General features: G+C 39.3%; 1 protein-coding gene across 1 annotated transcript in view; it reads right to left on the reverse strand.

The window, feature by feature from the left end:
• KIAA0586 (KIAA0586 ortholog) overlaps positions 1-14,313 on the reverse strand; it is a 76,830-nt gene that overhangs the window by 9,586 nt on the left and 52,931 nt on the right. The window lies entirely within an intron of this gene.

Below are 14,313 nucleotides of genomic sequence, written 5' to 3' on the forward strand. Positions count from 1 at the left end.
AGGAGCTGCTCTGCACAACTCTTCGAGCACCAGTCAAGCAATGCCTTCTAAGACACTGAACATACTCGTTTACATTAGGTTCTCATTTGGGCAGGCGTTCTTTACCTCTGAAGCTGCACATACACACGCAAGTTGAAACTTTGAAGATGCTGGCCGCATTAATTGATGGTAACAACTCCTTCTGGTATCTAGTGCCAACTTATTTTAGAAAGCATTGCGCCACTTTGACATTGACTCGTCCCAGTTCAAACTTGTTGGTGCCAAACCTGGTTGCACTCAGTTCATCAATAGCTTTCTTCATTGCTCTGGGCCACAAGCATGATTAATATAGCTTGTAAGCAGCCTGAATGAAATTAATTTATCAGTTGTCTGGGTTTAAATATTCCTGGCCACAGTACACGGAAATCTGCACTGGAAAGAGCGTGTACAGAAATCCAATCGGCATGCGTGGGAGCAGCTTCCTTGCAGAGGTGTGGGCTACTGGGTGCTGATGGGACATGACTTGGGCAGGTGAACGGCGCAGATGCCTGGGTCCGTTCACGGCTCTAGAGCACACACTGCAACTCCTGAATTTCTATAGGGTTCATAGGAAGAGCAATTACGGAAAGCTCCTTAAGAAAGCAGCTTTTGCAAACCCTCCATATACCTGACAATGACATAAACCCAATTATTTAGTACAATCCTAATCTGCCACAATGACACCCAGTGTGTACTAGTATGAAAAGCACAAAGGCAAAAAAAAAAAACCACCCTTATCTCATGCGTCTCACGGAATTTAATGGCTCCCCAGTATTTTACTTAAAGCAAATTCATTCACATGATATACACAAACACACACTCCCAAGTTCAGAAACACTTACTCTGCAAGTATTAGATAAATCAATCTGCTTTCTAGCAGTTTCTTGCACACACAGTCACAGTAAGACCAGAAATATTAAATGCATTATCCATTTTTTCTTTCTCTCCCTCTCTTAAATATCATGGAAGAACTGAGTCCAGAATATACTTAAAATTCAATACATATACAAGTTGGGGAATATGTTTCCCCTTATCATTACTCTGTCACCGAGTTACACAGGCACGGCCTACACAAGAGCAGAAGAGAGCAAATGCTTAGAGATCATCTTTCTTTATACAAGACAACATTTGAATGTCACTGTTATTTGATGCAATGTTGGGTTTTTTTTTTTTAAATCTTGGAGAGAGAGAACGCACATGTTGCAAGGTCTCTCGGAACAGGACTGTCTCCTGGAAGCCTGGCAGAAAGGGGTCTAGATCATGCCTGGGACCTCTCAGTGATTCTGCAATGCAAACCGTAATAATAGTTTTACTGCCCAGGTTACAGAGTTATCCAATCCTTCCCTATTCCTTCAGAGGAGAAATAAACAGGTTAATGCAGACTCATTGTTCATTGCTCTGTATTTTTAGATAGCTACTTGGAAAGCGAGTAGCACAGTAGCCAAGGCGTAGCATTATTCGCACAACCTGCACTTATCATGCACAGAAAGTTTCCTGGAAAAGTATTCTCAATCTGATAAGAAAAATCCTCATTAAGAATAATTTGCTTGTTTAGTTTTCTCTTATTGAGCTTTAATGTACCATAAAAGTAAGTAATAACAACAGTGCCTTAAATAAATATTGCTTGTCTTGTACTCATTAATGTTTTAGAAGAACACAAAACTGCCTCTAGATACAGGAAGCTGCTGGAAAATAAAAACTAAACCAATCATATAAACTAAAATGAGAGCTTTAAAGAATTTTTTGTTGAACACGGAGTTCAACAAAAATGTATTCTGTTCACTGTACACACGACACCAATGGGAATAAGAGCCAGTTCAAGTTCTAAGTTACCATTACTTGGGTAATAGTTTCAAGCTGCAAGGCACAGCTGTATGGGCCCAGCCAGACAGGCTATCACAGCAATGCTTTGATAGCATGGGGCCCTTAAGTGTCAGGATATAGAAAAGGCAGCAGTTGTTGGCTGTGAAAACAGTCTGATACAAACCAGATGGGGACTTACTTGATGGGCAACACAAAGGAAAACAATTGGCTCATTCAACAAAGTCAGGCCACTGCCCCAGAGAATTAACAGAAGACAATAACAGTCAACCGGAGTTGATGCAAACAAGAAACAGCCATGTGGTTACGGTTTAAGGAATTGTTTCTCCTCAGACTAAACATAAAGTTTTGATTTCTAATTCTTATATTCATTAATTGCAGTCTCGTTTACAAGCCCCCTCTTCCTCCAAAGTCTTCCGTATAATTCATTTATGTAGCACCAGCCTTCACACACCTACTTAAACAAGAAAAAAATCCTATGACAAAGGCAGCTATATTAATCTAATATTTCCTGAAGAATGCCAAGACCATAGACAACTTTCTGAACTGTGTCAGAATAACATTACAGATACACAGCACACAGTGTGTTATTAGACACATTTGCATGCATATGGCAGTATATTTACTGATTCTTTTTGATTTGAAATGCATAAAGCCCAGTAGGTCACATGCTGGATTACCGGAGTACAGATGTCTTCCAGTTTTGTGAAGAGTTCTTCTGGTTTCTTACTTAACTTTCTTCAGAAGTAAACTTCAGATCAATTATGTTACCACATAACAGTTTCATTTGTCAGGCTACAGTTAAAAATCTATTAAAATGGCTATTACTGAGCTTTTTTTGAAGCAATCAAAAATGTAAAAATTGGCTATTTCAGCCATAACTCAGAAAATCCCCCAACCCATTCATTTTTAGAAGCTTGTAGAAGATTATGGTCCAAAATCTTAATTGGTCTTGCTGTTTTATTACAGGAAATATAAAAGTGACATGTGCAAAGGTATTTTGATTACAAATTGCTTACAGAGATTGCACAATAAGTCAGACCTCTAAGGGCCTTCTGCAGTTTCACTCTCAGACTAAAACCATCTGAACTTTCTTTTCATATACTTCAAAATATTCCCTCTGGCAGGCTCTGCACTGCAGTGCTCTACACGAGTGTGAACGGCTGGATGGCACATTCTGAAAGACAGTCACATACTTGGATACCCAAGCAAGTATGTCTACAAAATGCAGTGACACACAGATGTCCTGGATGCCTTATAAAATCACATCATCCTGGGACCCATCAGCTTCAGCACACCACCACACATGCCCTGAGCTTCACTGCTGGTGGAGACTGCTTGATGGCCAGTTCACGGATTTCCAAGCTAGCCGTGTTGCATGGTTTAAACATCTCCTAAACACATCACTTGGGCCTACGATGGGTACACATGAAGTCTACTCTTCTTTCTAAGTGCTTGACTTTCCATGCAGACTTCCAAAAAGCAGTTGGCTTAAAGAACTGAATGTATGGTTCTCATTTAACAGCCCACACTGGACAGAGACAGCAAGGGAGTTTGTCCTTAAAGAAAGTAAAAAAAACACCTACTGAATTAATGAAGTATAGAGTCAGGCCCTAATTGTCATCTTAAGTGGTTCTAGCTTTTTAGCTGCAGTGGTTCTCAAGCCTGTGAGAGCATGGTTTTACTTAAAAAAAAAAAAAAAAAAAAAAAAAAAAAAAAAAAGACTAAACTGCAGCCTTGGCTGCATTCAAAACAACCGCCACACATTGTAGGTAGAAAAGTAAAGTTTTTACTGCAGTTTCCTACCATAAGCACAGAGCCAACACTCCAACAAAGCCGTTGTGTGCTGCGCTCTGTCTGAGCTAAAACATCTCTCCGGCAGAATCGTAAGGCTTATTTCCAAAAGCGTAGCCAAATTCTTGAAACCTCCAATGAAGGAGTGGGTTGTCACATTGTAGAAGAGAAGATTTTGCCTGCAGTGCTGCTATTATTCATTTTTCACATCATATATGTTGAGGTCAGAACACATTTTTTACATACAGCTGAAATTTGGGCTTGAGTCTCTTCATTAGGCTGTTTCTAGAAGGTTACGAATCTTAGGAACAAAACAGCCTTTATCAAGCCTTAACCTCAGAGATACTGGCTGTCGTAGCCTTGCATTTAAAAGCAGATGAGAGAGGAGCAAAAATCTCTTTGAATCCCAGGTCTGCCTGTAGAGGCAAACCCCAAATGCTCTTGTACAAATGGTTTTGGACATCGTTTGTCAGGGAACGCCTCCGCAAAGGACAGCATGTAAAGGCCAGCTGGAGCAGGGGAAGGCACGACTGCCCGGCCACCGCTGAAGTGAGGACTCCGACAGGAAACTGCTCCCCTCTTTCTTTTCTCTCTTTTTTTATTTTTTTTAATCAGGAAGGAAGCTTCATCTTCAGAAACAAGCATTCCCTGTGTAATCTCCCTGCTTGCCTGTCTCTAGGAGCGGGTCCAATTACTGAAATAAGCAACAGTCACTTTTAAGAAGTTAATCGTGTATTTACACTGTAACTCAAACTAGTAAATACTTCCCATTTATAATTTTGATTTACGTAACAGGGCACAATGGCAGCTGTTAAGTAAATAACAGAATTTTCTCAAGTTCTGTGATTATGGTTTTAGGATTATAAAAACAAACTAAAAAAACCCCAGAAATTAAGCAACTGCCAGCAAATTCCATGCTTTTACTCCTAGTGAAGATACAATGGCCTGACAAGGACAGAAACTGCAGCTGTTAGACTGTCTTTAAACAAACATAGCTCTGCCCAAGTCTTGCAATATGTACAGTGCATAAAACAAGGCCACGATATGGAACCCCGAGATTATTACTTTACTGTAACAACGTGAGTTAGGACAGAGGTCTGCAGGTCAACCCATATTAAGTCTAACCTGCTTTGATTGCATAGTTTTGAGCCAAAACATAAATGTAATTCTACCAGACCCAGAAAATGTGAGATACACATTTTCATTGTTCGCATATGGTTGATGATTTACTATTTTGTATTAAAACTACATGCCTATCTGACATTAAAAAAGAAAGAGTTAATGAAAGTCAAAGTTGTGCCATACACTAAAAGAAACAGTTACTTCCCTGCAGCCAAAGCATTAGGGAAAAAAAATGCATTTTACAGAACGGCTGCATATTTTGTGTCACACTCAACAACTTTCACTCAGGTTGTTTAGAACTGTGCTTAAAAACTGTTCTTCCTTCTTTAGAAGCAAGACATAAGTTTTAGATTAGAGAAGAATGACAGCACAGATACAAAGGTTCTAAATCTAAATTAAGTTTTTCTAGGTGTAGGGTTTTTTTTCTGAATGACAGCATTCATGATAAAAACCAGAACACAGTAGTCCACAGACAAAATTTAACCCATCTCCATCATTCACTATTGTTCCTTGCAAATGCAGTCACCAAAAGCACACTTGCAACTGGTATTTCAGAGATAAGGATTTGTTTTATTTTACTTTCAAAATTAGTTTTATGGAAGATGAAAAGTGTTTTAACCAAGTTTTACATTTGCATGTGTTATTCAACACTATTACAAAATGCAGTCCCATATGCAATCTCAGCAGTGAGCAACAGGTCACGCATGACAACTTTAATCTTCACTCACCAGTCCTTACCTTACTTTTAAGAAGAAAGCTACTTTGGCAGCCTGCATTTCTCAAAATCAGCATGTTATCACAGAGTAGCATTACCATTATTTATATAGTATTCTTCATTTGGAAGACGTCCTAGATAACATTTACTCCATGCTGTTGCCTTATTTGAAAGTTTCCTGGGCTCTAATCTTAAGAAATTAATCACATGGGCACTGGAAACATGTATTTATATTTAATTATAGGCAGTCTTTGTATCACTGTATTGAGAAGCTGGTGCTGGAAAAAACCTGGCCTCTCTTCAGTGCATAAAGTAGAAGGTCCGTTTTCTCCTAAAGTATCTAAAAAAATACGTAAAGTACTTAGGTAGTGACACTGTTCAAGAGCATGAAAATTGCTGGTAAGTCAAGCCCTCTCATAATAAGCAGTAAAATTTAAAAAATTACATTACAGTTTGACTGTGGACACCAATCATCTAAATATCTGTCTTTACTGGCTAGTTAGGTTCTATTAATAACTTTACAGCTATGCCTTGCCTCTGCTAGCAGTGCAAAAATCTACAAAGCATTAAAAAAGAAAAAAAGTTTAATGGCTGAGAATGACAGCTTTTGTAAATCCCCCATCTCCTTTATAAAAAGGGATTTGGAGGCAGACGGGTAGAATCCATGGGGTATTCATCACTCACATTAAGCTACCTCCACTCGGCATCTACACTCTTGTCCTAGTAATTTCTCTTCTACCCAGTCACTCCCCACACAAACAGCTGGCTCCTTCCAGTTTTTACGTAGTGCTTTAAAAAGCTGAATTGAGAACTCTTTAACAACAGGTAAAGCTGAAGGGTGTCCAGCTGCCTCTGCCCAAGGATCACCAAAACCAACAGAGTGGGGAAAGCAGAAGCTGTTCCTTCTGTTGCGTTGCTCTCAGAGATACACAAGCCACTGAATTATAAAGGGCAACATCTGCCTTCCCTGCCAACCAGAAAAATAAAACAAACGCAGCACATACTGAAGACAGAAAGCCTACACTTCTCCTATCGCAGTGCTATAAATGTTTCTCCAAGTTGAAATATGTGTTTGTAATACTCCTTGTCTTCACCTGTCACCACACAGTATCCGTGCAATGTGTTGCCAGCACCCAAAGGCATCAAGACTTCCTGGTCTGAAGCTGATGCCTTTTATAAAAGAAATGCAACTTTCACACTAAAAAAGAAATGTGAGATAAAGAGGTCTGCTTAAATGACTGTTAATCCAAGAAAGCTTGATCATCCTAAAAGATCCTATAGTGCATCTGCCAACTGAACTAACGCAGAGTCAGCAGCAGGTCTACCTAAGACAGCTGGAACGGTTCCTGACTCCAGCTTAGCTGGCATTGATGTACCAGGCTGAGAACGATAGGGACCGAGTTGTGGAAATACATCTTATTCAGGAAATTGTCTCTGCAGGCTGTAATCTTTGGTAGAGGCTGTAGTATACTCCTGGAGGTATTAACTCCAAGCAAATACTCTGCTGAATAAGACAATGCTATTTCTTACAATACATCTTGTTAATAGTGACATGCTGAGGCACATCATTTAGAACAACTAGGAATCTCAATTTAAATTAATTTGCCATCACTGCTAACAAATAGGCATGTGAATTAAAGTAGTACAAGACCATAAAAATCAAATGCCTTTTTACAATGTTATGACAGAAGATGATGTGTAAAGGGACTTCAGACTCAATTATACGTATATAAATGAGGACCAGGTTCAGGAGAGACTATTCTGATCATTTTCCATGACCTACCACAACACACAGGCACCGGAACAGCTAAGCGTGCTTACTTTCTAGATGCACATCAGTTCTTTCTTATTAAGCCATGGGATCAGAGCTGTGGAACCACTAATTTGTGAGAAACTTCTCCCTCCAGAGAAGAGCTAACTGGAAACAGCCCTCGGGCTGATGTAAGCATTAAGTACATGGGGAGTCTCTGTCCTTAGGTGGCTTGCCCAAGCCCATTAATTTTTTGTGCGCATCCCCCATTTATATAAGCGATGTGTGCGTGAAAGGGGAAAGCAGGTCAGCCTAGTCAGCTTGCTACCATCTGCTTTTATTCAGAGTTACTCAAGATCAGTGCCAGTGGGATCAGTGCCCATTTAAGGGGGTTTATTGTGTGTGTTTATTTTTTGCTTTTTACAATGAAGGCAACAGCAATTACTGTAAGTTTGTACAAGTGCATACAAATCATAATACACAATACAAAGCTGCTTCACTCAGGTCCTAGCGTGTTTACGAATCCTACACAGGCTGTGAGAAAGACTGCTTTGGCACAACAATTTGGATAGATGGGTGAGGAGTGTGTTAGTGTCCAGGAGATCTGAGACTGTATTAAATACTTGCTGTCAAGACCATACCCTGCTTGCAATGCATAGCTACTCCAGCTGATTCACCACCACACGAGAACCTTACACAAAAGAAAAAGCATCACATTCTAGCTTGGCCCCCAGACAGGCAGACAATAGGTGGATTTATACAACTGGAAACTGGAACTGGTGAAAGATCAAAGGTAGACTGCCAAGTGGAAATAGCAATTTAGGGCTCTCAGCTTGTACATTCCAACTCTTAAGAGGGGATATGCAGCAGCAAGAGGTACTCTCCTCTTAATGAGAATTCTGCTTAGAATATGCCTGGCCAGTAGAGACACAAGCTACAAAAAAACGCACACCAACACCAACCAACTCCCCTCTCCCCCAAACCTGCAAAAAAGGAAAAAATGGAAAAAATAAGGAGAAATATGGAGGGTAGAAAGGGTCTACAGAGGTATCTCAACAGGCTGGATCAATGGGCTGAGGCCAACTGTCTGCAGTTCAGCAAGGCTCAGTGCAGGGTCCTTCACTTGGGTCACAACAACCCCGTGCAACACTACAGCCTTGGGGAAGAGTGGCTGGGAAGCTGCCCGGCTGAAAAGGACCTGGGGGTGTTGGTCAACAGCCGGCTGAACATGAGCCAGCAGTGTGCCCAGGTGGCCAAGAAGGCCAACAGCATCCTGGCTTGTGTCAGGAATAGTGTGGCCAGCAGGAGCAGGGAGGTGATTGTCCCCCTGTAGTGGGCACTGGTGAGGCCACACCTGGAATGCTGTGTCCAGGTTTGGGCCCCTCAGCACAAGAAGGACATTGGGGTGCTGGGGCGTGTTCAGAGAAGGGCAACAAAGCTGGTGAAGGGTCTGGAGCACAGGGCTGATGAGGAGCGGCTGAGGGAACTGGGGGTGTTCAGCCTGGAGAAGAGGAGGCTGAGGGGAGACCTTATGGCTCTCTACAACTACCTGAAAGGAGGTTGTAGTGAGGTGGGTGTTGGTCTCTTTTCCCAGGTAACAAGTGATAGGACGAGAAGAAATGGCCTCAAGTTGCATCAGGGGAGGTTTAGATTGGGTATTAGGAAAAATTGCCGATTACAACCCCCAGGTATGAGTGAAATACCACGCTTAATTTTGTCATTACCCTGAACCTTCGTTTATGATATATAAAATGCACTTGGAGGGATGCCACAGGTCACTGGATAAGATCACCAGCAATCCTTTAAAATCTATGCTTGAGGAGGGAATCAGATGAGATTTCTGGATATTTACATTGAGCCCCAGTAAATCTGAAAAAAGGCAAGTAAAAATCCAAGTATTTGACAGTCTCCATAGGAAGTAATCCTTTAAGTAGTCATCATGTCAGTTTGAGTAGGTTTTTCTTTCCCTTTCCACATAGAAAACTCATCTGGTGCTGGAATTTCAGTGAAAACCTCTGCTGCTTTGTACAGACCAGAGGAGGGACTTGGTACAAGAATACACCCTGAACACACAAAATAAGTGTACTTTAAACACAAAGATCCGATCAAAAGGGAGAAAGGAGCAACTGTAACTGCTTTCACCTGCTTAAGTACTGGGGCAGTAGATGCCAGCCTCACCTCCTGAACTTAAAACTTCTGAGCAGAAACACTCCCTAAGCCCACACTGGAAGGTTTCCTGCTTTCTTCTTTTTACTGTATCAAAAGTGCAAAATACCTTCCCTCCAAAGATTAACCATACCCACATCCAGCACAGAGCAGTAGTTGATTCTCATGAGGACTGTACAAGGGAAACCTGAAGATATACAAAACTGTGCAGATTTCGTGACGGGTGTAAAGCATGATCTGTACAGGCACCAAGGGAAGACTAAAAGGAGAAGTTTTCTGCCTTTGCGCATACCTCCCACAGCAAAAGCGTCAGCGCAAGGTCAGAGAGATGTCTTGACAATACTGCAGCAGTGAGAGGGCACTGTATCCCTCTGTGCCATTTAAGGAGGCGTGCAGTAAGAGAACCAACTCTCAGCCTCTTAGAAGTTGAAGAAAATTGCCAAGTGAACAAAAACCTAATGCATGTAGATCCGTAAGAAAAGGGCCAGATGATACATGGTGCGGAACTGGACTCCAGAGAATGACTTCTACCTGAGCATGCCAGTCAGTAGGAAATCCTCAGACTGCAAGGGAATATAGAATCATAGAATCATAGAATTGTCTAGGTTGGAAAAGACCTTTAAGATCATCCAGTCCAACCATTAACCTACACTACCAAGCCCACCTAAACCAATCAAGGGTAGACTAGACTAAACCATGTCCCAAAGTGCCACATCTACCCGTTTTTTGAACACTTCCAGGGTTGGTGACTCCACCACCTCTCTGGGCAGCCTGTTCCAATGCTTGACCACCCTTTCCGTAAAGAAATTTTTCCTAATTTCCAGTCTAAACCTCCCCTGGCGCAGCTTGAGCTGGCTTGGTACAGTTTTAAGTATAAACTGGGGGTTTTTTTGTTTTTCATTTCTCTGATCACTTGAATTTCAATTAATTTAGATGCCTCAAAAAAAAAAAAAAATCAAATGACATTCTCAAAAACATACCAAGGAGATTCATGCTTCATCTGCTAGAAGTTCCTGTTGTTCACGCCTTTTGCACAAGTGAAGGGAAGAAATGACAGGTCTAGGAGACCAGAGGATCATTTTCCAGAAAGAGATCTTTTGGGAACGGGTGCAAGGATGTGCACAGTCACATGAAATCCACAGCAGTTCCTGCTGCTTGGTTTCCCAGGACCCTAACTTGAAGCAGCAGAACACACCCACAGCAGAAGGACATCATTGTCTACAATAACAATTCTACACAAGACTTCGCCTTAAGCTACGAAAAAATCAAACTTCTGTTTTAACATTTTGCCTGAAAAATAACTGAAGAAACTCAGTGGGAAAAGAAGTAACCATAGATATAAATGGCACTTCTTAACAGATAAATATTTGCAAAAGCCAAGAAATTAAAAACTCCTGTTCCAGACGCACTGCAACGCAGCTAAATGTTGACTTACAGTAATTCAAACTAGAAACTCTCAAGCGTGGCTACTGAGGATTTTATGCGGGGGTCATACAGAAAATGCATTATTACTCAGATGCATGTTTTCTAATGCATGGGCTATCACGGAACTGCTATGGTCACATGTGCAGAAAAAGCAATGAAAACTCTTCAAGAACTGGTGTTCTAAACCACTTGGAGCACCTAAAAGCTAATGACTATTTATAGAAAAGACACAGTTTCTGTGGGAAACGCAACTTTGCATTTCCCAACTTGCCTGAATCTAAAACATATTAACTGAATTATGTCAATAAGCCATCTGATAGCACAGGGAGGTAAGTGTATAGGAAAACCAGAGTCAGAATAGACCAGAAATAAGAGTTCTGAAGAAGTGCTGAAAAAACTTACATAAAACTCTAACAGGACATTCGCTTGAAAAATGCCATAATTGTAGCTAATTTATTTCATGACTTCAATTTCCAAGATCTTCTCTCAGAAATTAGTCAAATTCAAGGAGCAAACTATTCCTACCTCTCACGTGGTGGTGGTACTGTCTACAGCGTGAAAGAATAGCTCTGTTTTGTTTCACTAGCTGCTATTTTCAGGGTGGTATGGACGGTCTTTAGCAAAAGCCTTTAGTGAAATTCAGTCCAAAAAAAGAAACAGCAGGATATTAAGGAGAACGTAAACTTTCAGTAGAATAGTTGTTAAGAGTTTGACCAAAACAGTTCCAGTTCCAAGAAAAAAAATAAAGACCTTTAGCCTTATCCTAATCTTCTTCCTTCCTTGCAGCATCTGTTAGAGATTTGCCTCATTCCACAATAGCTTTAAGAAAAAATAACCCAAAACCTAACTCAGAGCAATGTCTGGCTGAAGAAGAGAGGCAAAGAAGTATTTAGTTATATCTGTATTTTCAATATTACAGTTTTCAATACAGCATAATGTCAATGTTAACACAGAACTAGCCCATTTTCGATACTGAACAGGGACTCTGGAAGCTTTATTTTTATACAGATTGTTTTAAGGGCTTCTTGCCCTCTTATTCATTTATTGCACAGATCATCTCCTCCCACAAGCAATTGTGCAATCTCTCTGTGGCAACAAAGCCAATTGCTTAGTGTTCCAATATTACTTTCCCATGTACTTACGGCTGCCTGAATATAATTCACTAGCTGGAGATAAAAAGGAATTACTATCATGAAGCTGTCCTCTCTAGGTTACATTTTGAGAGTCTGTGCTGCAGAAAAATAATTAAGTGAAGATACATCTACCTCTTGGTTCTGAGCTGCTCATATTAAAGTTTAAAAATGCTCTGCAGTCAAGCATTGCCACCTGTTCTTTCATTTTAATTTAAAAATTCTGAATCATGTTAATGTAAGCCTGAAAATGCTTGTATTCTGCAAATACGTGTGTTCACCAACCACAACAATTATTATCACATTAAATTTGTGAAGATATATGAAAGAATGGTACAAAAATTAAAGGGTATTATAAAGCCAAAAATATATATGCATGTATATTATATACTACAAATATATGTTTTCAAACCACTGTCTCCACTATGTCTAGAGAAGGCACACATTTCAATTAATAATACATTCAGGCTTTATTTTCAGTTGTAACTTTCAGGAGACATTACCCCTTTCGGTCATGATATTGTAACAGTCCTACTGAACTTCAACTTTCATTAGAAGACATCAATCAACTTACTTTCAGTAAAAACACATGTTCATTGTAGACCACAAAGATTTTTTTTTTTTAAACAACAAAAGAAAGCTCTATCGTATATATATTTACGACCATAGACAAAAGATGATTCAAATCTTGTCATGTATTTATCAATTAAATAAAAAAATGCTTTTTTTACATCCAACTCTAAGTCCAAAACAATTTCCCTTTTCTCCCAACATCCTGAATTCACACTTCATTTCAGGGATCCAGATTCTTCTAAGCTCTAGTACCAATACAAACACTTACCCTTCAAACTCTGAAAAAAATACCTAAATGGTCCTGTCTCTGAAACGGTTCTCCATTTTCAGGCAAGTACTCATTGTCCCTTGCTATCTCAGTAAAGGCAACCATTTGACATGAAGTTTTTATAAACAGGGTGCTTTGAAATTACAGTAACAGATGTGCTTAATTTTGAAATGTTGTATTTACTTAAACCCATGTATACTTACCATGTTGCAAGTTTTCATTTTTTCTTTCAAATGATTCTTATTAATTTTTACCCTCAACTTTTTGACTGATTAAGTTGCTGTGGTGAAGCTTATAGAGACAAGACCTTCTGGTTAAAACTGACAGACAGTTGTTTCCATTTGCAAAGCCTCTAGATTTTTATTGGCTCATTAAATATGTATACTTTGAATGAGATTTAAATTATCCTGGTATATAAATCATCTTTTTTTTTTTTTTTGTTCCTCTCAAAGAAAATTGACTACTGCCATCTTGTGGTCAACACATAGTGGGACTGTGCCCAAATACCTTGTATTACAGTATATGTTTTTTTTTTTTAAAAAAATACAAATATTCCAGAAAACAAGAGATTTGATATATTTTATTATATCAAATATATTATATATTTTATATATTTATATTTTTAATATATTTTATATTATAAAAAATATTTTACTCCATTTCCAGCCCTCTCTAACACCCTACTCAATGATATAGGCTGGAAGTGCTGTCTTGTTAACACTTTGAGACAAAGTTGAGGTGTAAAAGCATGAAGTACAGTGTTAAGAAGACTATCCCACCTTTCCTCCTTCTCTCTGGTGCTTAATAGCAAGTGTTGGGAAGAAAAAGAAAAGGAAGATTCCTATAACCGCTATTAAGGAAAACCGCTTTTAAAGTTGGGAACGAGTCAATCCTGCAAGGCAGACCTGCCACGTAATTTCCTTTTTGGTGATTTAGAGGTCATACTCAACTCAACTTACTGGAAATTCACTTCCCTTAGGCAATCTGGATTTTCTGAACACCAGAGGAAAAATAAAGTTCTTCCTATTAGAAAAAGTCATTGCAATATTTTCCACCAATATTAAATAAAACAGTTGACCCCCATTTTTTAATAAATTCTATACTTACCCACTTTGAAACACGTGTTGATAAATGTCCCCACAACAAAACATACACATGCACTACAGTGTGCCACTTCAGTTCCGTAAGCTTTTCCACTAATTGTCCATAGAAGCTACGTTTTACATTATTCATAACTTTCTTCACATGTAAACCAGGATTTTGAAAGTAGGTTCCAAGTCCCGTGACCAATAACATTGGCCTAGGGCTTTTCTTACCACTTATAAATATTTGAGGCTAAATAATTCCATCAGAATTATAATTCAATTAGATGTTTTAAAAAAGTTAAATGGAAGAAGTTCAAAGAATTATTTTAAAAAGGGGTTGAAAGAAAAATTTGCCTATTCTAGGGTCAAGCAATTATAATTGCATATATTGTAGACATGCAAGTTTATAGATTCCGGTTCTTTGCACGTAAGATTAAAACTGCTAC

The sequence above is a fragment of the Pelecanus crispus genome, chromosome 6 (genome assembly GCF_030463565.1).
Source record: "Pelecanus crispus isolate bPelCri1 chromosome 6, bPelCri1.pri, whole genome shotgun sequence".
Taxonomy (NCBI): Eukaryota; Metazoa; Chordata; class Aves; order Pelecaniformes; family Pelecanidae; genus Pelecanus; species Pelecanus crispus.